The 27,116-nt window shown below is 42.9% G+C and overlaps 1 long non-coding RNA gene across 3 annotated transcripts; it reads left to right on the forward strand.

Annotated features, from left to right (window-relative positions):
* Positions 1-1,802: 1,802 nt before the first annotated feature.
* LOC125698900 (uncharacterized) lies at positions 1,803-27,116 on the forward strand. Of its 3 annotated transcripts, none has more exons than XR_007379368.1 (6): positions 1,803-2,059; positions 6,863-6,974; positions 10,782-10,920; positions 15,519-15,766; positions 21,990-23,702; positions 24,985-27,116. It is a non-coding gene; the product is annotated as an uncharacterized LOC125698900 (long non-coding RNA). The 3 variants fall into 3 exon arrangements; XR_007379369.1 differs by having other exon boundaries at positions 21,990-22,662; positions 22,748-27,116; XR_007379367.1 differs by having other exon boundaries at positions 21,990-27,116.

Below are 27,116 nucleotides of genomic sequence, written 5' to 3' on the forward strand. Positions count from 1 at the left end.
TGGTTATTAGCTGCTTGGTTTTTATTGCCTTCTGTAATACAGAACCTCAGCCAACAAGTTTGGGGGTGTACAATAACAGCAGAAATGCCTTCAGTGCCCGTCTCCTGGGGGTGCTCCCAGACCCAGGCAAGATGCTCTCTTTTGCTGCTGGAGAGATTTAAAGCAAAAGCATTCTTGATCTTCAAAAAATGGGCTAAGACTCTTCTGGATACAAAAGGCTTTCCAAATCTATCACAGGTAAGAACAGAAGAGAAGGCTGCATTTCTGTTCAGTAAAGGGACATCCACCTTCACTTCACACCTCCTGCCTGGTGGAGAGCTACCTTAGATCTCACCTGCACCCCATCACCAACAGGCACTGCATGTGTTTGCTGCTTAGGTCTGTGGCCACTGAGTGTGAGCAATCACGTCTCCATCAAATGTGAGCTAGAAAATAAATGGACAATTTAATGGAATGCTATTACAGGCTATTTCCTACTTTGAAAGCAACATTTGGGGTTTGTCCTGATGCTGTTTTCTCATTGAAGCCTGTGCTTGTCTTCAACCACAGTCTGGCAGGAAGCGAATATTGTGTTGAACAGCACTGCAGCCAACAGATTCACTGCTCTCTTTCACTGTGCCCTCTCTATGCACCATATTCTCATGTTGATATTTATTCATGATGTTACATCTTAATTTATTACTGTTCACTAGCAGATACAGAATGGGACAACTTCAATGGTGAAATCAGCTCCCTTTATGGCTATGAGTTTGTTGATGTTCTCCATTTTTCAGGGAAAAGAAAACAAACCAGAGATTTCTTTCTTTTCTAAAGCATTTCTTTGTATGATGACTTCACAGCTGAGTGTGTACCTTAGTGAACCATTCTTCTCCAGAATGTGGCTGTGGGAATGAAGAACTGCTGATCTACAGCACCCAGTGAGTAAGTACCTGGTACAAACTTTCTCTTTATGGAGCCACACAGGGTCTGTTCACAGTCTCCTTGCAAAAGCTGCCTTGCAATTTAGGGAAGTATGTTATGCTTAGGGTTGGTTGGAGTTGTGTTCTAATAGCGTTATATGATTTTTCTCCTCGCTATTCCTACCTTCTCTTATTAATAGATCAATACATAATTCTGTGATAATCATTTGTATCTCTAAAGAACTTTATCTGCCTCCAACCTGTTCAGCAGCCCAGCACATGGCGTGTTATCTATGGTATTCAGAGGGTACTGCTGGTAATTGATAAATGCACTGCAAGTCCGTGGTAATAGGAATGTGGGCTTCTTGCCAATGGTCCACATGTGTGTTCTTTGGTCCTGTGGGAATGTCTCTGAAGAAAAAAATGTTGTTTGGACTTTGTTCCGCGTGCTGTTGGAAATCACAAAGTTTACTTTCCATCAGTTTAGCACAGATTATTCCAAAGGTTGCTGAGATCATCTGTAGTTTTTCATTGGTTTCAACAGGTTATGGATCCTCCTAAATCAAACCCCAGTGACTTACACAGCCTTGAAAGGTTTCTGTAAATTATAGCATCGTAGGGAGGAAACACTTAACTCTTACTGTAGGGCTTTATATCTGATTTATTTACCCTCTCTGGAGAGTCAGATAAGTGCAATGACTTTCATTTGCTCTTTCAAACAAGAGAGATCCCAAACTTTGAACTGTTTTGCTTTTTACGTACTTCTGATGATGATGGCAAACATTTTTAAACCTGCCTATGTCTCATGCCTCTTATCTGATAAACACTGTTGCGAAACAAGGATCTTGAACAAATTCTCTTCTGTTGAAAATTTTGGGCTGAGCCAATTTGTGAGCCACTGCTATAGGCAGCACAGCTGTCAGTACCATTGGGTCGCTCACCATTTTGATTTGATTTGTATTGATGAAGTTGGCCATTGTCTGTGAACAACGAGTTGCTATTAGCATTTACTCGTACTGCTTTGAGGTTGTGATGTCCTTTGTGGTGTACAGCTGCAACTCTTTTGTCCTCTGCATGAGAATCATCATCTAAAATGTGCTGCTGTCCATGGGAGCACTTCCATTGCCACTAGGAATTCAGGTCCTTCAAATGGATCCCAGGTATTTCCTCGCCTATGATGAAATGTGAGGCCTTGATTTTAGTTATCAGCTTATAGCCATTCTTTAGTGGTTGGGCAGCTTGTGTTTCTGAGGTTAGGTGGAGAAAGTTGGTTGTGTGGTAGAGATTTGCAGACTATATGAGACAGTGTTCCAGAAGAATCAGCAATGGAAGATGGGATCTGCGTGTGTTCAGAGCACTGCAGAACAAGAATAGCTGGTCTTTCGTGGCATTAATGGAAATCCTAAGAAAAAGTGCATTGGGTGATTCTTCAGAAACACAACATGCATAACAATGGTTCCTTGTCTCTTTCTTCTTATGTAAGGTTTGAGGACAGAAAATATGGTGGATAACTTGGATCCAAATATTTAATGGAATATAAAATCTGTTCTTATAATGTAGTGCTATTTTAGACAGCTTATTAACATTTTATATAGTGTACAGTGTATGAAAGTAATGGTCCAATTATTTATGTGGCAAGACATCCCTAAAAATGTTCATATTCATTCTGAATGTTTTAATAAGGTACTAAAAAATACCATAATCCTCCGACACTAAAGGTTTTCTTGGTAACAGTCCTCAATTATATCCATACTACAGTTTACTTTAACATCCTCATTAAACCTACTTTTTCATGTTTTAAGCAAGTCGCCTTATTGCAGTTAAATGACACCATTAAATCATATCCGATTTCTAAACATCCACTCTGACAATGAAAACTTTAGCAGCAGAACTGCAAATGACAGAGACATGCTGCAGATGTTTCTGTATGTGCTGATATATACCAAACATCTACAGCTGCCTATGTGCCAGTGTAGAACGTATATTATGTGGTTATATGGATGTATGTATGCATGATAACGTGTCTCTGAGAGGCGTATTTATCCAGTGAAATGAGTAAATTCTTGGCCAGTTTTGGATTTGGCCAGTTTGGGCCAAGTGTTGGATTCAGGTCATTTTTGTGTGGTAAACACGAAGAAGAGTTCTGGTGGAAGTATTCATATGATCTCCAGCAGCAGCAGTAGAACTTTGTTGGAAGTGTGTGATCCTCTCAGGTCAAACACAGGAAAGCTTTAAGTGTTTAAAAGCGAACCCCATTTTTAAACCAGTATTTACAAGTTAATTCGATGACGTTACTTTGGTCTTCAAGATCCACAGATCAAGTGTACTAAATAGCAAAAGTGCAGATATCAAACGGATACGGACCCACCCCCAGCAGGCGATGTCCAGCCCTCATTCTCACCCCCCAGCTCCATAGAGCTCTCCCATTTTTCAGATGTCTGCTGCTTTCGTTGGGATTCTTACGAATTCAGCTTCTGGCACTGTAGGGGGTGTTGATTGATTTGGATGCTAATCCAAATGTGAGGCAGCTGTTACGCCCACTGGCTTCAGTAAAGTTAATCTAGCCCATGAAAGCCTTGTAAAAAGCCAGACAGTTCCACTGCAGTGTAGGAGGAATTTCCTGCGGCAAGGTGATCGCAGTGTGGGGTGTCACCCTTCTGTCCAGCACTTCCATGCTGTGCTGGGCCAAAAAGGTGGGAGGTATTTATAGCCATGCTCGAAATCTGATTTGTTGATATGAATGTTGTGTAGAGCAGTGGTTGTGCTGTTATTAAAGACTCATAGCTGCAGGGGACAGCTTATACAAGGTTATTACACCTCATAGCCATACGTCAGCCCCAGCCGCTTCCCGGCGATGGATAGCAGGATTCCTGCATCTCCAGGAGAAGGCCCTGTGATTACCACCAGTAATTATCACTGTCTGCCTCTCTCTATATGACATGAGCGTATCTGTGAGCATGGTCCTTTTCACTCCATCTAAATGCACGAGCATTCATGTGAGCACATATTAACTGCCAAACACAATATTGAACACAGAATTTGTTTCTTCATTTAATATATGCAACAGAATTAAATTAAACCTTACCATAAGCAGGGCAGACTTTAGTTATTAATCCTCCCAAGAGCAACTGTAATTATTTTTGCCAGCACTAATTTCATTTGCATACATATTGTTAAATTGCAAATCACAGTGAACCAAGAAGAGTTTCTGTATGCTTAGTTAAATTGAGCAGTGCTGCTTGAGTACATGGACTGTAGTAGCTAAAGCGCTAATTTTAAGGGGAGAAAAAAGCAGCAACACGCAGAATAAAAAGGCAAATGAACATCTCTGAGTGTTTTCTGTTCTCTCTGTTGTTTGCAAGAAACTTCCAGAGAGAGATTGCTGCCCCAGACATGGCTTGAGCCACTGGGTTTGTCCTTCGGAGCAGGACTGAGTGTGGCTCAGCACACCAACCAACCCATAAAGAACCATCACAAAGCATGGGTGCCTCCCTACTGCCCTGCTGTAGTTCTGCAATAGCAGTGAAACATTCAGGCAGTGTTCTGGAGAGGACTGAGTGCTAAGTTAACATTAATCTGCATGAACACCAATTTGGAGATCCTAACTGTAGATCGGGCTCGCTGATAACCCCACTTGTTAGGTGTCCTGCTTTTGTTTTTTATTTGTTCTTCAGCTGCAACTGAAAAATAAGTGTAATAGGACTTTGTCTCACATTCTGTGCATGTTGTATTTAGCACTTATACACAACGCAAGACTGTCAGACAGAAGATGTGAGCAGATATTTCACTTGAGCTAGTTCCCATTACAATCTATTATAAAGCTTTGCTCTGTCTCTTAATTTCTTATTGCAAATGATTGTTTTGGCCTGGGCTGAGGCAGTGTGCCTTTTTCTTGTTGGCTGTAGTTACTTTTGGAAGCCAAAAAAGTAAAGATCTGGCATAAGAAAACTGATGGTTTTTCCTTTCCCTCTTCTTTCAAGACCTAGTGCCAGTTTTAGCATTTGGAACAGTCAGATGTGTGGTTAGAGACTGTTGAATGGGACAACCTGGACTTTGGATTTGCCTTATGTTAGGAAGTTTTCATCATTTTTGTTGGGATTTGCTGAGAGAATTAATATGTGGTGGATGATAAAGGGAAGAAGATGGGCTGAGTCCTATTTGTCTGGGCTAGCAGCAGTGCAAAGCCAACTGCTCCACAAACAACGGGGCACTGCTTCATTGCAGTTCTTCTGCATAGAAGAAATAATCAGCCTCACGTGGGGTGTGAGAGTTGGACTTCTTTCCTTCCTTTTTCAGTGGACCCATGAGACTCACCTGGGTGTCCCTTCAGTTTTCCTGATGATCTTTTTGACAGTGAGCACTTAGCCCAAGGATGGCTGAAAGCAATTAGGAGGATAAAAAACTGCCATGTGCTGAAATGGAGATGACTTGTGTTTGCTATTGCAGCGTGCCCAGCAGTGCATTACTTTCGCAAAGTACCCAAACGCATCCCTGTGAGACTGTTAAACCGAGATAATTTAACCTGGAGAAATTGAGAAAACAGACCTGTTAATAAAGGGAAAGTTGCCAAGAAGTGGGGAGGAGAAGGAGGACGTGGCTGTATCTCAAAGCCACAGCTGGGAACTGCACAAAGCTTTTCTCCTTCTCAACAGGCAGAGTGAAATAAATTGGTTTTATTAAAGGAAATCTGTTCGGGTGTTTTTTTTTCCCATAAGAGGGCTCAAAAGGCAGAGAACAATAACAAAGAAACGGTCAGTGTAATTTCTTAATGCATAGCATATAAAACGGGTTCTTCTTTACAAATAACAAACTGAGGTAACATCCAGAGAGCAAGTCTGTCGGTCGCATCCTCGAAGATGCTGTGCATGTAGTCAGAAACGATCCGACTGTTCTGCCTTTGAATCAGAGCTCTCCAGTGCCATCCAACCTTCTAAGCTTCACCCTGACCTCTTATTTCCCAGCTTATTTCTGAGCAAGGTTTACCTGTTCCTTTCAGTTACTTACGTTAGATTTCTATAAGTTGCTGAAACTCACATGTGGTGCACACTTTTCTTGCTTGAAGAATTTATTGAAGCATAATGTTGCTAGCGAGAAAAGAGCACAATTTTGGTTTTAATGCAAAGGGTATAAAAGAAAAAAATCCCATTGCTCCCTTGTCATATTTGCACTTTCTGTGAAGTGCTGCATGTCAGATTGACCTTGGGCTGGAATGGGGAACGCAGAGCAGTTATTAACAGTGTGGGCATCCATGTAATCTTTCATCAAGAAATAAAGAAGGAAAATAAAGTCCTTGGCTTAGTAGGGTTTTATAAACACACAGAGGGTTACACGCTGTAACTCTGCAGATAAAAGCAAGTTAAGGAAGGACATCTCATGGAGGGTTTTATAACCAAGCAAGAAAATGCTGTAAGAAATTACATATGTCAAGTGAGAAGTGCATGTGTTTCTTCCAACTCTGCCAGCAGCTGAGCTGCAGACTGCTTGGGAGGAAGAGAATGAGGGATTGCCATTAAAAATACATTGCAAGGAAGCAGGAGAGTTGTCATGGGGACACAGGTTTGTGAAAACCCACAGCTGTGTGCAGCATCTCCTCCAGCTCCCTGGCTGGGGATGGAGGTGTCACCCAACCCTCCAGGGGATCACGAAACAGGAATGGGAAGCAGCCCTTGCTCTGCCTGCCCCTTCCATGGCTCCACGCCGTGGTTTGCAGTTGTACTCAATGCAGTAATCACAGGTATTTGTCAGCATGATGGGAACTTCTGGAGTGCTTTGTTTTAGCAAATATGAATGTAATTTCTCACTGGGAATCTTCTGCATGATCCATGCTACATGAACTCTTTTATGATGACAGTACCACTGTCAGTGTCTCCAGAGTGTATTTAAAACTTGGTTCTTCCCAGAATCTCAAAGTTGAAATGGAGCATTGGAGCCATGTGGATTTTAAAGCACTGTTTCTTTTCCAGATCAACGGCAATGAAGTGATGGAGAAAGAATCCATTAGCAACAAACTTTGTATTTGTGTCTGCCACTGCAGAAGCAGATGCTGTTGGAGCCTTGCTGGACTCCTGCTGTTCTGTAGGTATCACAATATGGGGTAGGAATGAGTTATTTCGTGCAGTTTCCCAAATCAGTAATCCTCAGCATTTGAATGCAGAAGTCTTCTATTGCTTTTATCACTTCTGAACTTGCTCACGAGAGCAAGCTTCTGCATGGGGTACTTGTATCACATTTAATCCCATGTAACCTTTTTTCCTTTGGAAATGTCAAGGATGGATTTTTAAATTCTTTCTGCTTTTTCATGGAATAGAAATTTTTTGCCTTCGCTTTCTGCAGCAAAAAATGTTATGGCTGCAGATGTCTTCAGCCCCACTGCAGAAAACAGTTGACAAAGAGATGTCCCAGTCTGTAGCACAACCTCTGAATGAGCGGCATAGTTTGTGCTGCAGTTTTTGTGAATTGAATTCTTTCTTTCTAGATTTTGAACCAAAAGATGTGCTTTAATTGCATGCACTGTTCTTGTTTGTTTGTTTGTTTCTTTGTTTTCATTTCTTTTTAATTTTTGGTTAACTTTAATAATAAAATAGGAAGAAAATGTATTGAATGTGTAGATGTATATATCTGTTGTCTTGTGCCTTTGAATGGAAGGTCAATGAGTTGGATGAGCTGTGCACGAACTGACTTTGAAATTTTGGCGAATAATGCAAACTTCATTGGAAAAAAGAGCATCCCTTGAATCAAGGCCATGAAGATAGCACCTGCAAAGGGAAAAAATATGGACAGTTGCTTTAGGAGCCGAGTGTTCAAAATAGGAGGGAGGTAGGTTGGGTGTCAAATGGTCGTGCTGTTTGAATCCATTGAGCTATGAACTTGTAGCTGCTCCGTGGGCAGTGCAAGGCTCCAGTAATACGTTGCAGGACATTTCAGTAATACCTTTATCCCATAGATTTGCTCAAAGCAAAAAGTCTAAGTTCTGGAGAACCTCTGTTATTTAATTAAATATCTCTCCTTCTGTATTTCTACGTGTAAAGCAAATTCGAAACTTAAAAAAAGGTAACTTTAATTTTGTCCCAGAGCTCTGAATGGTTTCTAGAGCCTCTATCTTTTAAGTGTTGTGACACCGGGGAACCAATTATAACATCATTAATCGATGTGTTTGAATGGGGTGGGACATAAAACCTGGCTGAGAGCAGCTGAGATCTGAAGGAAAGGAGGATTTAAATGCTGGTGGAGAGTGCTGAGTTCCCCTTGCTCTATTCCCTTGCTTGGCTTCCTATAGGTCTGACTTTGGAAGTGTTCAGGCACCTGAAGAAGTACCTGGAAAACCCAGCTCCTTCTGAACACGTGGGAAGCCGATTTGTGCCTTAAGCTTTCATGCCTTTCAGGTGTTTAAGTGCTTATACTCATGGGCTGCTGGCACTGTGAGAGGTTTGCCTGCACTTATCTGCCCCACACGACCGGCTGCTCCCAAGCAAACCTCGGATAATCCCAATTGCTTTGGCTGTGCAGCCCATGTGCAGTTGTGTATTTAATTCCCATTGCACTTTGCTGAGTGCAGATTTGTTCTCATTCTGCTCCAGGGAGGATTCAGTGCTCTCTTCTCTTTTTTACCCTCTTTGCACGCAAAAGATATTTCACAGATAAGGTGATACGTCCTGAGCAGCTTGTGAGGAGCTCTGCAACAAGCACTGTGCTAAGCAGCCATGCTGTGACATCCTATTGCTCACAGTGACATTACAGCAAAACTTTCCCTGACAAAGGAGCCTGCAGCCAAAGGAGCCCATTCTGCCTGTAGCAGTTGTCCCAAGAATCACTAAATACATCTTCAAGCACTGTGGGCACTGCTTCAACCATGGGCTGGTGCTTGAGCCCCATTCTGAAGAGGGCACAAGAAGGCTCTCACCATAAGCAAACTGCTCCTCTGACAGCTCTCGGCCAGAACTGCAAATGCTCCCTCCTTGAGGTGCTTGGAACCTCCACCAGCCATAGACCAGCTATGGAGGAGGCTGCAGTGTGCGGTCACAGGGATTTAATTCTCCCACAGTAGAACAGAAGGTCTTTTAAAAAAAGGAAAGCCTTTGATCTGGCTGAAACCTTTGATGGTTTGAATACATGGTGCCTCCAGATGAGAGGTTGCATGTGTATCTTCTCTGTTTATTCCTCCAGAAGGTGCAAAAGCCCTTTTTACTTCTTAAATTGGAGTGTAAATGACAGAGAGAGTGCATCTTCTGTTGGCAGGCCACCATAATCCAATAGGAGCCTGAGTTTAAGTGGCATACAGATTCCACCCACAGTGAGCCCTTCCTCACACAGCATCCCTCCTCCATCTGCTCCCGAGGGAGGGGATGGCTCAGTGGGTGCTGCACTGCTGTGCTGCTCAGAGCTGCAGGGGGTTGGGCTTGGATTGCTCCATCATAGACATTCTCCCCTCTCACAGCAGGTAGAAGTCCTTTTCTTTTTTAACATATGAGATTTAATAGCGGCTCGGAGACAGAATGCTGGCTACGTGCAGCTGTGGGAGCACAGCTCTGATGGGGATTCCAGTGTTCCCCAGTGGGAGCTCCAGATGCCCCACTATATTGGGCTGCATACAGGTGGCATCTCGGTTACATGTGAACATGCAGGCTTCCATCTGCCAGCATGGCGTGCTGCCTGGTCAGTAGAAACCCTCTGCAGCTTTGGTCCTGAATATTGGGATTTCTAAGCCTCATTTACTCTCTGGATGGGATGATTTTGTCTGAGGAGTTTTTTTGAGTCTGATTTCCTGCCACGTTTGTGTCTTTTTTCCAGTTATTGCAGCACATTCAGATGTTATCACTTCACAAGTTTAAATTGCTGATGAGTAGACAGAGGGATTTCCTCCCACCTGTTGTTCTGTTAAGAGGAGCAGATGTTGGTAAATTCCAGAAATATAATTCTAGAATGGGATTCTTCATTCCTTTTCATGTTTCAGTCCTCTGAGAAATGAAGTCAATGCGGTGCCTTGTGACCCAAGTGCTTATGCAGGAAAAGAATGCCATTAAACAACCCTGTGCCCCAAGACTGCGTCCTCTTAATTGTAAACGCCAACTAATTTCTCTGATGGCAGCGGAAGAACCATGCAGTAATTGCAGTGGGCCAAAAGGAAATATTACTGCTAAGTGCAAAGCTGTAAAACTGTCCCAAGCATTATTTTTTCATACCACAGAATCTCTTATACTCCATTCAGGAACAGAGAAGCCAAGTACCCCACAGTAATTGAATTGCATATCCCAGGAAACAGAAATCTTATTTTTCTCTGTATGCAAATAGCATTTCTATTACAGCAAGGAGAAGCGTGTTTTGTTGCTTTTTTTTCCCTTCTTTTAGCTGATTCAGAAAACAGTTGTTATAATTGCACAATTTATGTAATTACTTATGCAACTGTAGTAATTGCACATGCAAATATGAGATGATTCTCACATTATAAAACTTCTGTGAGCAGTTACAGTGCATTCTGATGTTGTTTGGGCACGTAACTGTATGAGTGTATTGCACCTCAGAGTTCCATGCAGCATCTTACCTGCTTACTTATTTGATAACAATGCTGTCACCTAATCGCAGAGTAGATTTTTTACAAGGTAAGCAATAAAAATAATCAGTTCACTATTATATTCAGGGCTGAGAAAACATTATTTCTTAGCTGCGGTTTATTTTATGGGCAGAAAAAGAACCCTCTGCTAAAGGTGAAACCTCCTTTAAGCTCCAGTTGTTTGGCAGCAATCAGGGTACAGAGTGCTTTGCACGCTCCTGAAGGGAACATGCCGAGCAATTGCAAAGTGTGTTTTTTAAACCTGTTGTTGCTAATAACAGAATTTTAGTTGTAATGATCTTTTTTTTTCCTCCACCTTCTTTACCTCTTTCCAGTTTTCTTAGGATGGAGACACATGGCCTGCGGACAGGTGGAGTCCAAGAGTCAGTGAGTGCTGTGACGCTTTGCAGCCACAGAACAGCAGTGTTCTGACTGCCAGCTGCAGGGCAGTGCAATGGAGCTGCCTGCACCCAGGTGAGATATCAGTGCTTCTTAATTCCTCCTTCAGCTCCTTTCTCTCCTCTCCCTCAGCGTCTGGCATAGGACACTGGCTGTGTGCTTTGATGGTGCCATCAAAGCTTTCTGGGGAGCTGGTGGGACCAGACCAAAACAGTGGTACAGATGTATTTGATTTATTACTTTTATTGACTTCTGCCATTCCAGAGCTGGAGCGATCTGAAGCTCCACGTCAGCTTATCAAGGAGTCTCAGAATTGATGAGGCAAGTAAAATCTCAGATCAGAATGTGGAAATAGAGCACAAGATCTGGTCTTGGAGCTGGGTGGGGACACCTGAAGGGCCGGCAGGTTGCAGCATGCTGCAGGGAGAATCTCTGCTGCAGATAGGGACAGCTGCAGGAAGGAGGGAATTGCCATGGTGCAGTGGGGTTGTGTCCTGAGGTGGGACAGCGTGCACAACCCTCAGAGCATCAGGTGATCATAGAATGGCCCGAGTTGCAAAGGCCCACAGTGCTCATCCAGCTCCAACCCCCTGCTGTGTGCAGGTCACCAACCAGCAGCCCAGGCTGCCCAGAGCCACATCCAGCCTGGCCTTGAATGCCTGCAGGGATGGGGCATCCACAGCCTCCTTGGGCAGCCAGTTCCAGTGCCTTGCCACCCTCTGGGTGAAAAACATCCTCCTAATATCCAACCTAAACCTCCCATGTCTGAGCTTAAAATCATTCCCCCCAGGCCTAACAGCATCCTTCTGTTTAGTTCTGCCAAGGTGTTTGTGTGGGCATAGCTATGTGCATGTGTGCTCTATGTAATGCAGTTGAACCTGGCCACCACGTTCTGGTGAAAATTTGATTTATCATTTAATTACATATCATACCTGTACTAAGAAATTATTTGCTGTTAACTACAAAAAATGTTATTTTATTCTGATACTGATGGCTTTTCTTTCTCCTTGGTCAGACCAGTTCTGTTCTCTGTGCAGAGATGTCACCAAGATTTACTCCATGCTTCAAATAGCATCCTACCAACCCTAGCTGTAAATCCAGCGTTGGGGTCACGTTCCACCCTGGGGACTGAATCTGGCCATTCACACAATGATTGCAGCCCTGCGGGTTTCTGTTCAAGTCCTCAACTATTAATGTGTGAAACGTTTAAAAAAATGACCCTCATACCAACACTATTGCTTCCCTTTGACTGCAGGCAGTAAAGGGTAGAAGTATAAATTTCCTTACATATGGAAAAGCTGGAGGGTGTAAAAGTCAAGTCCTTCTAAAAGGCTTATTAGGATAAAAGAATTTAAAGTATCCCTTGGGCCAGAGGAAGACTAACTTAAAATCTATAGGCCAGATTCTCAGCAGCAAGGATCAATATACGTCCATTGAAGCGTAGAGAATGTACTTATTTATATTTATCAAGTAAACACCTGCTCCTATATTCGTTTAAAATACTTAAGCTAGAAGGATACTTGGTAAGGTTAGAAGTATCTTATTCCCAACAACATTCTGAGAAAAAAAACCAACGCTTTCCCATTCATAAGTTTATGGCATCAGAAATTCACCTGTCAGAGTAAGCCATCATTTTGATTCTTCTGGTGCTCTGACCACTTGGTGCTGTAGATAGCATGATTGCTCCAAGGAGGTGGAGAGGTTACTTTTTTTTCCTCAGATCTAAAGCCTTGTTCTTGGTTCAAACGACATCTTCCTAATTATAGGAAAGTTACTGGGACTCTGTTGGGACTGCATTTAAAAGAAAAGGGGAAATCTGTTTCCCAAAAACTGTGCTTCCTCATAAATTGCTGTGTACACAGGGTGGTTTCTGTATCAAACAACTCTACGAGTTTCTGCTTTGAAAATGTATTAGCACTGGGATGCTGCCAGTAGCTGGATTATCTGGGTTTTTGGCGTGATGCAGGCTGGCAAGTCGTACTTTGAAGCAGTGCTGTGCAAACAGCAGAGGTGCACAGAGCCCAGGCAGGGATGTTTGCTGGTGCTGAGCTGTGCCAGGTGGGCGCCTCTCAGTTGGCTTTCAGCAATGCTCTGCCACCATCTGGATGAGGACAGGCCCTTCCACGTCCCATGTGGAGCAATGGTGCATCTGCTGACAGGAGCCGTGCTCTTGGCCTTGCTCTCAGCACAGCGTGGTTCCAGGGCTGCCTGGTACACAGGAGCTCACTGGCAGCATCCTGGCAGGTCCAGCCACAGCCTCCTGCCTGCCTGGCTGCCCACCCACTCCAAGGCTGTGGCAGGAGCTCCCTCTCCTTGTTTTCTTTTCTCATCCTGTATACGTTCTAATTGCCCTTCCTGAATTTCAAATTCATGCAGATGAGGTGGATGCCATCTTGAAGCCATGCAAGTGGTAAAACGAGCGCTCAGGTAAAAGAGAAGTTTTTAACTGGAGAGAAATCTACAGAGCTGCAGGTTACTCAGTGGGGCAGTGCCCACATGCAGGGTAGTGAGGGGAGCAGGAGGGACCACTCTGGTTCTGGTCATCCAGGCAGGGCACAGCTTTGTCTCTGTCAGTTCTTTGAGTCTGACTGTAAGGAGAAGGAAGCTGAAGAGCAGCATCACATGGGTGTTCTCTGCTTACCCATTGTGTGCAGGTGCAACAGGTGCTACTGCATTATGGATACTGAAGTTTGTAAAGGGGCAAAATGAGAAAATGTAAATTGGTGACAGAAGTCTCTTAAAGAATGGAGGTGGAGTGTTGGTGGTTTTAGTCAAGGTGCAGAAGAGTTCAAATTACACTGCTCCAAATGCACAGCGAACTGCTTATAGATCAAAGGAAAAAAGCACGTGTTTGTAGTAAATAGGTAATTTTAAAGAAGGTAATTACAGCCCTAAGATCTTCATGGCCTGGAACAATTTGTGCGTAATTACTCCTTGCGTGGTATCATGGCTCCTTCTCTGGCCTGCTGTCCTGTCCCATTTAATACAAGGAGAGGATGCTGCAATAAGATCTATTTGCAATAAACCCAAAGATGATCCTTGTATTAAAACCAATCCCCATATGGTGGCAGCCTTTTGAAAGATATGGGAGAAAAAAAACTTCAATTTAATGCTTGTTTTAATGCAACCAGAGGAAAACATGCACAATGTGGAATGGCTCCTCTTATTTTGCTGGGGAAAACCAGCAATCTGTAATTCACTTTCACAGGAACCAGTAAGAGATGGATGCAAAAGAATGCTAACAGCATTATTTCAAGCCTAGGCCTTACTTCAACAGTTGACTATTTTTAGTCATTCCCAATTGCTTAAAATAGGCACTGTCTTGGATGAATAATACAGGCCCTGCTTTGATCACCAGTGCTGGTGCATGAGGATGGGCTGCATGGAGGCTGCCAGAAGAGCTTGCTCCTCTCCTATTCTGCTCCCATTCAGCCGCCTCCAATGCCCAGCACTATGCAGTGCCCCTGCCAGCAGAGGAATGATGGGCACTGTGCTCTGTGCTCCCCTCTGTTGGCTGCTGCTGTGGAGGATATGTGCATCAATGCAGAGAGAGCAGCAGGCAAAACCTATTTGCCAAAGATTTAAATGGTAAACTCTAAACCATCTCTGGGAAATGTGGGCTAATTCCTTTAGCTGCTCATTAGACTTGGCTTGTTTCTCCTTAAATTGTCTGGTTGCTGAAGAAAAGCTGGTTTCTGGGGAGCTTTGCCGTCACCGGATCTTCTGGGAGCTTCTATACAGCTGGCTGGCAAACAGTGCTGGAATCCAGAGAGGGTTTCCACTTTCTTTGGATGGATGTGGTACAGGGAAGGTAATTTTTCTCTTCCATTTGTGGGTGCACAGCAATGCTGGAAGGCAGGAGGAGACCCCGACACTGTTTGTGTGCTGCAGGAAAGTGCAGCCTTTTTGGCATCCAAGTGAAAACATTGGCTTTTGAGCGCAGGTTTGGAAGTGCTGTTGTTAGATACCCTTTTGTCTTTCTTATTGCTCAGAGTAGGACTGCTGCTCTGCCCTGCAATGACCTGTTTCTGCAATATTTTCTGCCCAAGCAATAAAACTGAAGAGAGAGGGAGAAATGTAGGCAGTGATAAATGCATTTTAGCAGCACAGATGGTATCTGTGGCATTAGATCCCCTTTCTAAGGCCTCTTGTCCTGCAGCTTGCCCACCAGGTGTCCCTCTAGGTGGGATCCTCACCCCTCTGTGCTGGGTGCTCCCACACTGCCTTGGACCCCCAGCTGCTACTTCTGCTGAGCATAGGGTGCCCTCCATTTCCCTGGCAAGGGGCATGTTTTCCTTGTGAGCTCTCCACGCTTTGTTCATGCAAATGAAATCATTTTATTCTGACAGAGGGCTCTGAGCTGCAGCCAGCTTATTGTTTTAGAAATAAAGATATTAGTATGCAAATGACTCTGGAAGGTGTTTCTTCTCATTAGAGAATGGAGATCATTTGATAAAGGGTGCAGTGCTCTTCATCAGTAAAAAGGCTCATCAAATTTGTCTTGTCTCAACAGCATTCTAACTACAAGACCGATCGGATAATGCAGAAAAGAAAGCACAGGAGACAAATGGTTTATGACACTCCGGTTACCTTTACTGTGCAAGGTGGGCGTGAAATTTTTTATGGTGAGACAAAAAAGATGATGGGCAATTAACTACAAACTCTTGCAGCAGGTTTATCATATGCTCGGCTCATCCATCTGTGTCTCAGTCTCCGGTGGACTCATGAGTTTCATCAAGAAAACCATTTTCAAACCAGCAGACCAAAACAGATCGTTTTCAACTCCCAGCCTCATCGAGGCTTTGCAGCAGTTTTGCCTCGTGTTTACGATTTATGGATGCAACAGAAACACAGAGCAGACAGAAGTGGTCCAGAGATCTCCCCATTGCAGGGTGTGCGCCTTCAAACGCTGCTCATTCAGGTACCGGCTCTGCAATACTTGAATAACTTTATTTGGGTTAATTCCATTCAATCCTTCAGGGTGAGATGTTAAACATGGTATGTAACTGCATTTAAATTCCAGCTTCTATCCAGTGATGAGTGGTAGAATTGGTTCAGGGAATTAGGGGAGAAAAGACGAGCAGGTTAAAGCTCCAAATCGGTGCTGAAAGCATTGAGGGCCCCTTTGTGCTCCTGCTGCAGGCTGTGACCTTCAGCGAATCGCTGGGTCAGCAACAGTTGCCTTCATTTTCTCATCTGGTTGTGCCAAAGCTGTTAATATTTATCTGTTGCCCTTCACACTATTATGCCCGTGCACGTCTTACTGAAGACCTTTAAGAATTAATCTTATTTGCTTTTATGGTAATTAGTTGTGTAGTCTTGCCAGATTTGGTAAAAAAAATAAAGATAAAATCAAAACCAAACACCAAACAAATAGATTTTCAGGCCGCAGGGTAATTATTTCTATCCTCTGAATTCTCAGGTCCCTCTTCCTTTCGATCTCTCCATCCAGCCGCTTCTTCACAAGAGATCATGTTGGGGAGGGAATCAATACAGCCACAGCCCTGGGACTAATCCAGGGAGCTGTCATGCAGCCCTGATGTGATGTCTCTGTCTTTTCTCCCTGAAAAACACGGGGGGTGCTAAAGCTACTCACATCCTGATGACTCTAATAAGTGTTATAGAAAATAGGGCAAAACAGAACCATGCCCAGCCCAACCTGGGCCGTACTGGTGCAGGCAGACAAGCAGCTGTTGATTCTGGTATAAAAGTTATTTATTTCCAGCTCTTCTCTTTTGTGCCACTCTCTCTTTTGATTATATCAAGATGAACGTTGCTTGAAGGAAACAGCCCTTAATTTTTCAGGTAGATGTAAATATCTTATTGTTTCAATGTAAAGTGTTGACATAATGCTATCTAATCCTATGAGGCTGAAGGGGGGAAAATGCTTCCTTTACCTTTCATTCCCTCACCACTCAACACCGCTGAAGAAAGTGAAATGCTGAAGAAAGATATAGGCCTTGTGGTCTTTCCTGACAGTCAATAAATTGGAGTTTTGTCAGGCCAAAGACATGCCATAAAGAGGGCAGATTAAAAGAGATTAGTTCTGCCAAGTAGCCTGAAAAGAGAATTTAGTGCTGCTGTGGCCGTGGGCAGAGCCAGCACCATGTGGTCAAGGGCAGGGAGAGCCGTGTGCTGCTCCCGTGGGGCTCCTGCACTGCTGCAATGGCAGTGCCTACGTTGGAGGAGAAGGAAAGGGAAGGGTGAGAGACACTTGGGCTCAGTTTCCCATCTCTGCTACAATTGCAAGTTGCACACCTCTGATTCCTGCTTTCCATTTGCTCTGGTCGCTGGTTGCTATTGCTGCTGAGGCTGTGTAATTGAGCACAAAGGCAACGCAGTCACTTAAAATGTTCTTAGTATCCACTCAGTGCAGTGGGGCTATTGCACAGTGATGCATGTGCCAGTGTTCACATTGGTGAGACTTCAAAGGGTGAAATTTGCACAAGGAACAGTCCTCAGTGTGTCCTTGGGTACCTCCAGGACCAAGGCATGGAGTGTGTAAGGAGGGAGAGGAGGTGGAGAGCTGGCCAGAAGCACTGGCCTAAACTGAATTTAGTCCAAAGCATCCAGAGCTGCAGAAGACTGTTGTAGTAACACTGAATATTCAGATACCTTAAAAAAAAAAACAAACAACAACAACAAAATTCAAATTTACTCTCTGACAGGTCTGCAAACATAGCAAGTACAGGCATCATCCCAGAGCTTATGTTGGCTGACAGGAAGTTGCTAATCCTGGTGTTCGTGGCTCAAAGCATCCCTTGCCTTCAAACAGCAGCACAGCTGAGTGCACCATGAGAATACACAGGTAGCGCTATCAGAATGTGGCTGGAAACAGTACTAAAGCAGGGGTGTGTGTTTTGGAGAGGGAGAGCTTTTACCAAGGAAGCCAGAGAGGGACCCAAGGGGTTTTACTGATGCTGTCGTGACCACGTGCCTCAGCTCCTGATCAGCAGAGTAGTGTTAGTCCTTTTCTTCAGACCAGAAGGCAAAGAGCCAGGATTGAGCCATTTTTTGGCTAACAGGAAGACAGAATGTGTCTTTATTGCCCATGTTGTCCCACAGCACAGCAAGACACCAGAATCTGATGGCCAAGAGTGACTTGCATTAAACACAAAAAAGAGTAATGTGTCTGCATGTGTAAAAGGTAGAGTTAAATGTACCTATTTAATAATTTAACCTCGGTTTGTCACAGGTAAAATTACTTTTGACGCGTTTTTCCTGGGTTTTAACAGCAATTTCTAGTTTCCAATATAGATGCAGACATTCTGTTAGTCTGTACAATCCGTCAGTGCAAGTATGACGTTCCTGTTGCCACCAAATGTTTTCTCTTAAACCCTAGAAAATTCCCTTTTATGTTATTTAACAAAAGGAGATAAGGTGAGGACACGGAGTTTAAATGCTCGGAGTTAATAAAATAGATATAAATGTCAGAATCTAAATAGAAATGTCAGTATCTAACTCATCATTTTAAAAATCCGCTGTATATTTCTAGTATTACTTTGAAATATTTTAAGATAGAAGATATAAAAGGAAGAATATTGCATCCATGAAGATGATTCAATAACACACCTTTCCTTCTGATTTTATTTGCCCGTGAAGGAACTATTCTACAGAGAATAGCTCATCTAAAAGCTTATTTTTTCTACTTGATAAAAAGGACATTGGTTTACTTCCAGAGATTGAACGTTCTGGCCCTATTTGTTTCACTTGAGAGAATTAAATGCAAAATAAGTAGGGAGAAAAGCTCAGTAATAGCAAGATACATGACATATTTGTTTTATGTATATCTTGCCTGCTTACCAAAGCCTTCGAACGGTCCACTCAAATTTATCTAAATGTTAAAGTCGATGCTTTTTCATTCATAAATGATTATATGTGCAAAACCGCTGACACAGAACAAAATACAGAAGGTTAATTCCTCCCTGTGAAAGCCTGTCTGGAAATGTGAACCCTGTAATTTACTTTGCAAAATAGTAATGCAGGGCTTGTATTTTATTTGTGAAGCGTGCTGCACATGGGGACTGCTATGCAAGAGCAGTATTCTCAAGCACCACCACAATGAAGTGATAACAGAGATCTTTCCAGTAAGTAGTGGAAATGGCCACGTGCCCATTGGTGCTGGAGCTGAGGACCCAAACCTGAAGCCATAGGAACTGTTTGGGAAGGTTTGTGAGGTTGCCTCGCTCTGCTTCAAAGCCTTGGTCTTTGCTTGACATGCTAAAGGAGCAGCCATCCCATTCTCGAGCAATCGAGTCTCTTGAAGTAATTAATTACTGGTTAATTGCCAGGCAGGTTACTGTCCTGTATAATAGAATTCCTGGAGATTTTTGTTGCTGTAATAAGGTCCTAAATTTTTGTCAGTGTTTATATTAAGTCTGAACTAGCTAAGGTAGCTCCACAACTCATGCTGTTGTACCAATCTTGAAGAAGTGCTCATAAATCTTTAAAAAGCATCATCTGGCACTCCTTCAGTGAATGAAGGGAATGAAATGAAAATCCTGAAATTAGTTTTTTGGGAAGCTTAATTAAAATAACTGCTAATACAAAGTGCTAGGAGATAAGACCTGTACATAACAAAAACAATTAGAAAGCTGCAAGACAAACTCTTCTTTTGAAGCAGTCACCTCTGAAAAACTAGTCTTTCCCAAATGTCCCATAGAATTTTAAACCATTTTGCTGTGAAGGGCACCACGTAGATTTCAGCTGGGCAAAACATTTCAGTGTGATCCTCTGTTCCACGTGTCACACGTGAGTTGCAAAAATACATATCTGCCAGCAGATGAATTGTGGGATTGACTGCAGCTCCGGCAGTAGGATTGCTTTCCATGAGTGAGTGACCAGGGGCAATGTCTGAGATGTCAACAGCTGCAACATCAAGGGCTTCTGGTCCAAATGCATTCCAGTTCTGGCTGTCCTTAATCCGTTTGCACTAACCACATCCTGCCCAAGGATGTGTAGCACAGGTGCTAGCCTTGCTCAAAGGCGGCTTGTCTTGCTACTTACCTTGTAAAGTCCCATAGTATACCCAAAGCAAGTTGTGAGACAGTAGTCAGTATTAAATAGCTCGTATGATGCTGTAGGAATTCTGACATCTCACTGCGGCAGAGCATGGCTATAACAGCACAATTTGTTGAAGCTGGCTGCTGCGTGCTGATCTCACTGTCTGCAATGCTTCAACTTGCTGGTCACTGGATTTCCCATTCGGTTGTGCCAACACTGTAAACACATTACTGAAGATTTTGGCTCTGTTAGTTGTTCTGTAAAATCTCCAAAAACTTGTTTTATGTGGCAAAAACTTGGTTGTGTAACAGAAAAAAAAAGTTGGCCAAACTTCTCCTGAGTTCAGGTACTGCATTGGGATTGAGGCCATTATGCCCTGCATGAGCCTGGCCCCAGCACTACTGACAAAGAGGGATTCCTCCAGTGCTGGAGCTTTGGCCAGATGGAGGCCCCTGGGGTCTGCATGGGGGAGGGCTAGGGTTCAGAGTGCAGAAATATTAACGCCAAGTCTGGTTATTTTTCAAATCTGAGCTTTGCTTGTAGATATACTTGGTTGTTTTAAAAGCTTACATTAGCATTCAAAGACGTGCTGGCAATTCTGGGTCCAGACTTTGGTCTTATTGCCTTTGTGAAAAATAAGAGTGTTTAAGTAGAAATTGGCACTGCAAACAGGACAGATTTTAGCTTGTTTAAACTGAATTTCTAGAATTGCTTTGCTCTTCTTCAGGCTGCATGAGTTTCCAAGTTGGAGTTTTGTCTGGGGGAGTAATGCATCCTCTGGGCACTGCAGGTTGAAGAATATTATCAGCTCAGCTCTGGGCAATTTCCTTGGTGAAGTCATGAATCTGCTCTGATTGAAGTCCAGTTCTGCATCACTTCCATCAGACTGGGGCTTTATGGCAGGTATCCTCATCTATGGCAGTTTGGATAGATCCAGGGTGCTTTGTGTGTGCTATGCCAGCCTTTCCAGAAATTGCTGGCCACACAGTAGCATCTTTTTGCTGAACTGATGAAGGACAGCTTGTGGCACTGGCAGCCAGATGGACTTGCTGCAGTCTGTATGCTGAAATTCTGCCGTGTTCCTTTTCTTTTTTGTTATATTTACTTTTTCTCTGTTCTGTATTTGGTCTTGGAAGCAAGGTAAAGCCTGCACAAGCAAAACTAAATGGCTGAAGTAGAAAAGAAATGTTGGAATTCTGTAGCACATCACATAAACAAGTCGTAAGTTGAGGTTTTTGCGCTCCTTTGCATCTTTCCATTTCAGATTTTACTGCAAGTGTAAAAGTGGAGCAGAGACCTGTGGGCTTTGCATTCCGAGGACCTGGCTTTGGAATAGATGAGTGCATGCTTGGTTGGCTTCAGGGAACCAACAGAATAACTCGTAGGCATCTGCGAAGTTTTTGAGTTACTTCCACAACTGTTTATGCTCATTAAGAACTTGAAGTTACTCTCTGCACTGTAATCACTTACGAATACTCTTAAATTAACACTTACAGCACTATGTAGTCATATTGACCGTATAGGACACTGTTTGCAAATTCAGGGCACAAGTTTCTGGGGTAAATTTTTATTTTGATGTTCCTTTCACGCTCTTAAGCTTTCAGAAATTACAGAAATCTGGCCAGACCACAGCTAAAATGAGCAAAGCGTCGAGCCATTCCGTTTGATGTTCGTGACAAAAAGTCTGGGAAGAGCAGAAATATGAAAAATCAATACTTCGAAATCTCTTTCACAATAGATTTAAGAACAACCTCCTCCCTGCATCTTCGTTTGAGCTTTTGCTGAAAGAGGTTGTTTTCAGAGAGGCTATTTCCAAGAGGATCGCCCAGGAGGAGCTGGAAGAGCAATGAGCAATTGACACGGTCCTGCACAGTGCTGTGTGGCTCCAAAGGCCAGGGGGAAGGCAGCAGAAATACAGGCATTCCTTTTTCCCTGCAAAGGCTACTGACTCTCATTGCATGAAACATAGTCAGCTTTTGTTTAAATTAATACATCTGTTTGATCTTTAGGATTGTGGGCTTCACTCTGACAGCCCACGAGATGTGGCGCCTCTAATTTCTGTAACATTTAATTAAAAGGAATGAAGAGAGGATTTTCTTGCCCTCTGTCTTGCATTTATCTTTTTTCTTTTTTTTTTGCAGTGACCATTAACCTTGCAAGAAAAGTCAGCAAGCAGACGTTCCATTACAATAGGAACAAATGGTAAATGATGGTATTAAAGGTAACTTTCCATTACTTCTGGTGATGTGAACCAGAACTACTTTTAAATAATGACTGGCCCCAGCCAATAAAAACAGAAATCTGTATCAAAGAGTGGGCTGTAATTGCTCTGATTTTGCTGAGAAATGAGACCTCCTATAAGACAGAAACGTGCTTTTGAACATGGAGGAAAAAGCAGGAGCTCATTTCAGGGAAGTCCCAATCCTTTATGGATGTTTTCTCCCTAGCTTCCTGCAAAACAAGGTTACTACACTTGCTTATTGTCAGGGTGTAATTGCTTCAAATGGAATTGGAGATTAAAGGTGCACACCCAACACTGCACCCTTTACCTTCCTTGCCCCTTCCATGCAACTACAGGGCTGGGATCATCTCCTTCAGGAACATTTGGTGGGAATATCTTGGATGTACCAATGTCTGGGAAGGGAACATCCTATTTTCAGCATTTCTCCTGAGCCTCTCAGCTGCCCCAAGCCACCAAGGACTGAGAGCCAAACACTGACACTGCTGCCAAAGCAATGAATTCTTTCACCAGCTCCTAAGTACCATCTGCACTCACGTGTCATGCGGCCTCAGCACTCCGTGTTCAGCCCTAACGTGAGTGCTTGGCTATTTGCAGTGCACCAAAATCAATAGGCTGGGAATGAGTCACATTTACTCACATTTTGTTTTTGCTGTGCAGAATTCTCTTTCACCAAAGGAACTCCAGCTCTGCAACAAAAAGCCGTTGCTGACGCCCTTTAATTACAATGAAAGGCTGGCTTGGAGATTTCTTCCATGTCAACACGTGGCAGTAACAAGATGGAAGTGAAAAAGCACAGATAAGTTGGGCGGAGAAGGGAGAAATAAATGATGTCTGTACTACTGAAAATTTGCCTCTACGTTAATTCTTGGAGACAAATTCAATTTCACTGGCTTCAGAATCCAGGCAGGTTACTTTGGAAAATGTCCTACCTGAGAAATTCTTTGAAGGTACAGATCCATTGGAAGTGCTCTTGTAATTACTGTTATGTTGTTGCCTCTATGCTGGAGCATGGCACTGTGTTCACATCATCATTCATCATGCTGCAAGTTCAATAGTGTCTCCATGTTAATTAAAGACTATTTTTAGTTATCTCAAAGTTGTTCTGTTTTTTTCTGCCAGCAATATATGTAATAAACTAGATGTGAATCAAAAGAATTCAGAACCATGGGATGTGAAGGGAGTGGGATTGCCTTTGTAGTCTGGGGGAGAAAAATGCATCTTGCAAACTCTGGTATTAGCAGGAATTGAATGCATTTATGCGATTTGACTACAGAAGCCATTTCCATAAACGATCAATGACCTCTTATAACTCAAACAGTATCGAAGCCGAGCAGCACCGCTAGAGACTTTCAAAAAGGTCAGCAATGAGCAATTAAGATGATGTAATCCCAGCTGACCCACTAGAATCGGTACCTATGCAAGAAGATTTTGGGGAAATTTATTTGAATTGTCTCCTTTTATGACCACAGCAAGCTTCCTGGCTCCTTTCCAGGCTGTGTTTGCAGAAAACCCCAATGTGGCACGAAGATGACAATTTCTCCCACTGAACTGAATGCAGAAGGCTCAGCCCTGGGGGTCTGGAGGTGGGACCAGACACAGAAGGAAAGCAGCAGTGAGTGTTGCCCTGTGCCCCCATCTCCTCTTCCGTTCTTATGAGCTGAAATGTCCACTGAGATGTGCACACAATGCTTCCATATGGTTGACCATAAAGTTATGTGGGCTAGAGCTGCTTTTTTTGTTTTTACTTTCCCTACAACTGCTACATGGAGAGCTAGTGCTGGTGGAAACCTACTTTGCAATGGGTGTTGCATGAATAATACAAAGCTGTTGTAAATGCACTGGATGAATATAAATGTGCAGTTTTTGAAAGTTTCTTGATCAAAAGAGCTTATCCATAAACCATTGCAGAAGGGCTTTCATTGATTTAGTGGATAATACATAGGATTTATATAAATGTTGATATGTATAGTTTGGTCTGGAGCCAAAGGTTTCTCCAAAGCGCACTGTGAAACAAAACAAGCCCTCAGCTGCAGGCAGAAAACATATGATTTCCTAAAATGAGAGATTTAGCAATAAAAGCACTTAAATACAAAACAACTCTTCTTTTCATGTTAGAATAATAATGATAAAGATTTTAAAATAAAAATGGGCGCAGAAAGCAGCGCGATCTGTGAAAAAATCTTGCAGAAGTAATTTTTATTTTTAAGAAGGTCTTTACAAGTAGGTGTTTTTACATGCAAATACAAAAATAGAATGGCTTTTGAGGAGCTTAATTTCCTCCAATTCCTCACATATTTCATCTTTTTTCAAGTAAGTGCTAACAGTGTCATGAAGTTGTGAGTTGCAGTGCTTTCCCTACAGCAGCTGTGTTTGGTGTCCAGCAAGGATCACCATGGTCAGATAAAGGAAGTGCCATGCGAAACGTGTGCCCAAATCACATCCATTTATACTCTGTAATCTTTGAGCCGTGATCCAGAAGGCTGATGATAATCCAGGACTAAATGTGTACCTTTTACACCACATTAACTGACTTTCTTCTAGCTTGTCAAACAGCTTTGGGATTTATTATGTGTTTATTGTATGCCTCACCAGTTTCTATCCAGGGGACTGCATATTTATTTGTAGCTTCCATCTCTGAGCGTTGAACTTTGCTTAACGAAGCATAATTAAATCATGGATCTTCATGCTACAAGGCTGCACGCTTTGTGTGTTATTTGAAACACAGGGATTTGGGAGACCCAGGTTGCCAACACGAGCAAATCCAGGAATAGGCAGAAGGAATTGGAGATCCTCTGCTTTGGGTTTTGTTTATTTCTTTGGTTTTGCTTGGTCTGTTTTCTTCCTAACTTCTGTCTTTTTTTGGGCTAACAACTTGATCTCCCCTCACAAACCAGGGTTAGCAGTGGCCTACAACAAAATTTACAGGCGTAGTCAGTACATCATTTCTCCTGCAGAAGTCAACTGTGAAGGCAGACATATGGACATATGGAACACATGCAAGAGCTGGGTAAGCTCCTGAAGGAAGTGCTAAATAGAAAATCAGTGCAGTGAGTGGATGGCTCTTCTTCTTGATGCTAATGCAAACACAGATACAGACTTTGGCTCCTTTACGGGTTGTCATAAATTATAGTGAACAAATTATGCTGTTTCCTATCACTTTAATTAACTTTGGATCAGATTCTGCTGTGTTGGTTAAAAATAGCAGCTTTCACAAAAGGAGAAGTTGGAAATATTATTGTCAAAGCAATTTTGGATTAAAATGGGGTTGATAAGTATTGAGAAAGAAGAATTTTACGGTGCCTTTGTGCATTTCTGTGTAGAAAGGACGATCTCATTGTACATGTCACATGTTTCAGATGTGCTGACACCCATGAGAAGAGCCCTCCTCAGGAGGATTCCAGCCCTGGGCAGCTGAGCGGAGGCCCTTGTGATGCTGTGGATAAGCTGAAATAACTACTCTGGCCAAGGCAAGCTTATCTAAATGAAAACCTGCCTTGCAAACCCTTTGGAGCCTTTCCCATCACCAGCACAAAAGCCCATATTTAAGATAGAAAATGAAATGTTTCAGCTTTCAATTTCAAACGAATGCAGTTATTTCAGTTCTTAAAAAAAAAAATCAGATGGCAGATTATTAAAAATTGCTGCGCTGCCCAAAAAGAGGACTTACAGCAAAATTCCACGTGTTACTCAAACAAAAACCATCCACACTTCTCTGGGATGAAGTGGTGGCAGTACCAATGAAGATGTGAAGTCTCTGTTTCCATTCTCCAGCAGCACGGCTGTGTGTTGGGTGCTGAGGCTGAGCGCATCGTGCACCATCGCTCCATTTAGCAACCTGTTCATCTGGATGGGATGCCCAGTGGGGACTCTGGCAGACATCAGCCCCTGGTGCTTTGAGCAGCCCTACACCGTGCTGGGCTGATAGGAGAGAGCTGCAGGGTCACGTTTCCCCTGCTAGTCACGTCAGATTCATCTGGGGCAGAAACTGGGACTTGAGAACCCGATTATAAGTTTGCTGTATCTCTGCCAAGTCTCCAGGCTTCATTTAGCCAACACTCTGAATTAATTTTCCCATTAAATGGATGCTTTCTTAAAATATAGGGAGAAAATCTTTTTCGCTGATAAGATTGTTCTGCGAACCGTCCCTAATGAGCTGCTGTGTCATTCCCTCATGCCCAGACTGTTCCAGTATTAAGCATTCTAGTCTTCCACTTCCCTTTAAGAATGTTTCACTTTAGCTGGGACCTTCTTCAAATGAATTTCAAAAGCTGTTAGGAAAACATTTTATCTCTTTGTTTCGATTCACTTTTGTTCAGGTGGGTGTTGGATCTACAGGGGTTATTCACAGCGAATTCCAGGCGATTCCCAGAGATTTGGGATCCTCAAAACGTGGCTGTGATTATGATTTTTTGTTTGGCTGAGGATCTTTCACTCATTTCGTGGGATGTCTTAGGTGATTTATCGCAATCCATCTCCATTCTGCGGCGCATCTTTTCCATATCCTGGGAGAACAGATCAGATTCTCAGTGTGGTACTATGGCAGCTCCCACCTCTTTTAAACCAAAGTCTCACTGGGAGGAATTAAGTAAATTAGAAAAACTATCCAAGCAAGAGCTTTCTCTCCCTGGACCAGGTAATGCCATAGCTGGTATTTATCTGCAGAAAGAACTCTCACATCCCAATGATTTTGCTTTTTAGTTTTTTACGCTATGAAGTATCATAATATTGCTTAATAGTGTCATATTTTGCAGCCTGATCCCCTTTTCTTTTCCTTTCCCTTTGTGTTTGATGTAGTTGGGAGTCTCAGAGCCTGAAGACTGTGCTCACAAGGCTGCCTTCTCCCCTTGCCATGCAGATAAAGCATACTGTTTGTTTCACCCAAACAGTGCAAACTCAGTGGTGTAAAGAATTACAAAGTCCTGCGTGTAATGTACATTCTCTTTACATTTTCCATTATCTCCTTTGCAGCCTAGTGCATTTGTCACTGGTTTTCTCTCCTCTTGGCTTAATGAGACTTTTTTTTTTT

This window comes from Lagopus muta, chromosome 11, assembly GCF_023343835.1.
Source record: "Lagopus muta isolate bLagMut1 chromosome 11, bLagMut1 primary, whole genome shotgun sequence".
In the NCBI taxonomy this organism is placed as follows: Eukaryota; Metazoa; Chordata; class Aves; order Galliformes; family Phasianidae; genus Lagopus; species Lagopus muta.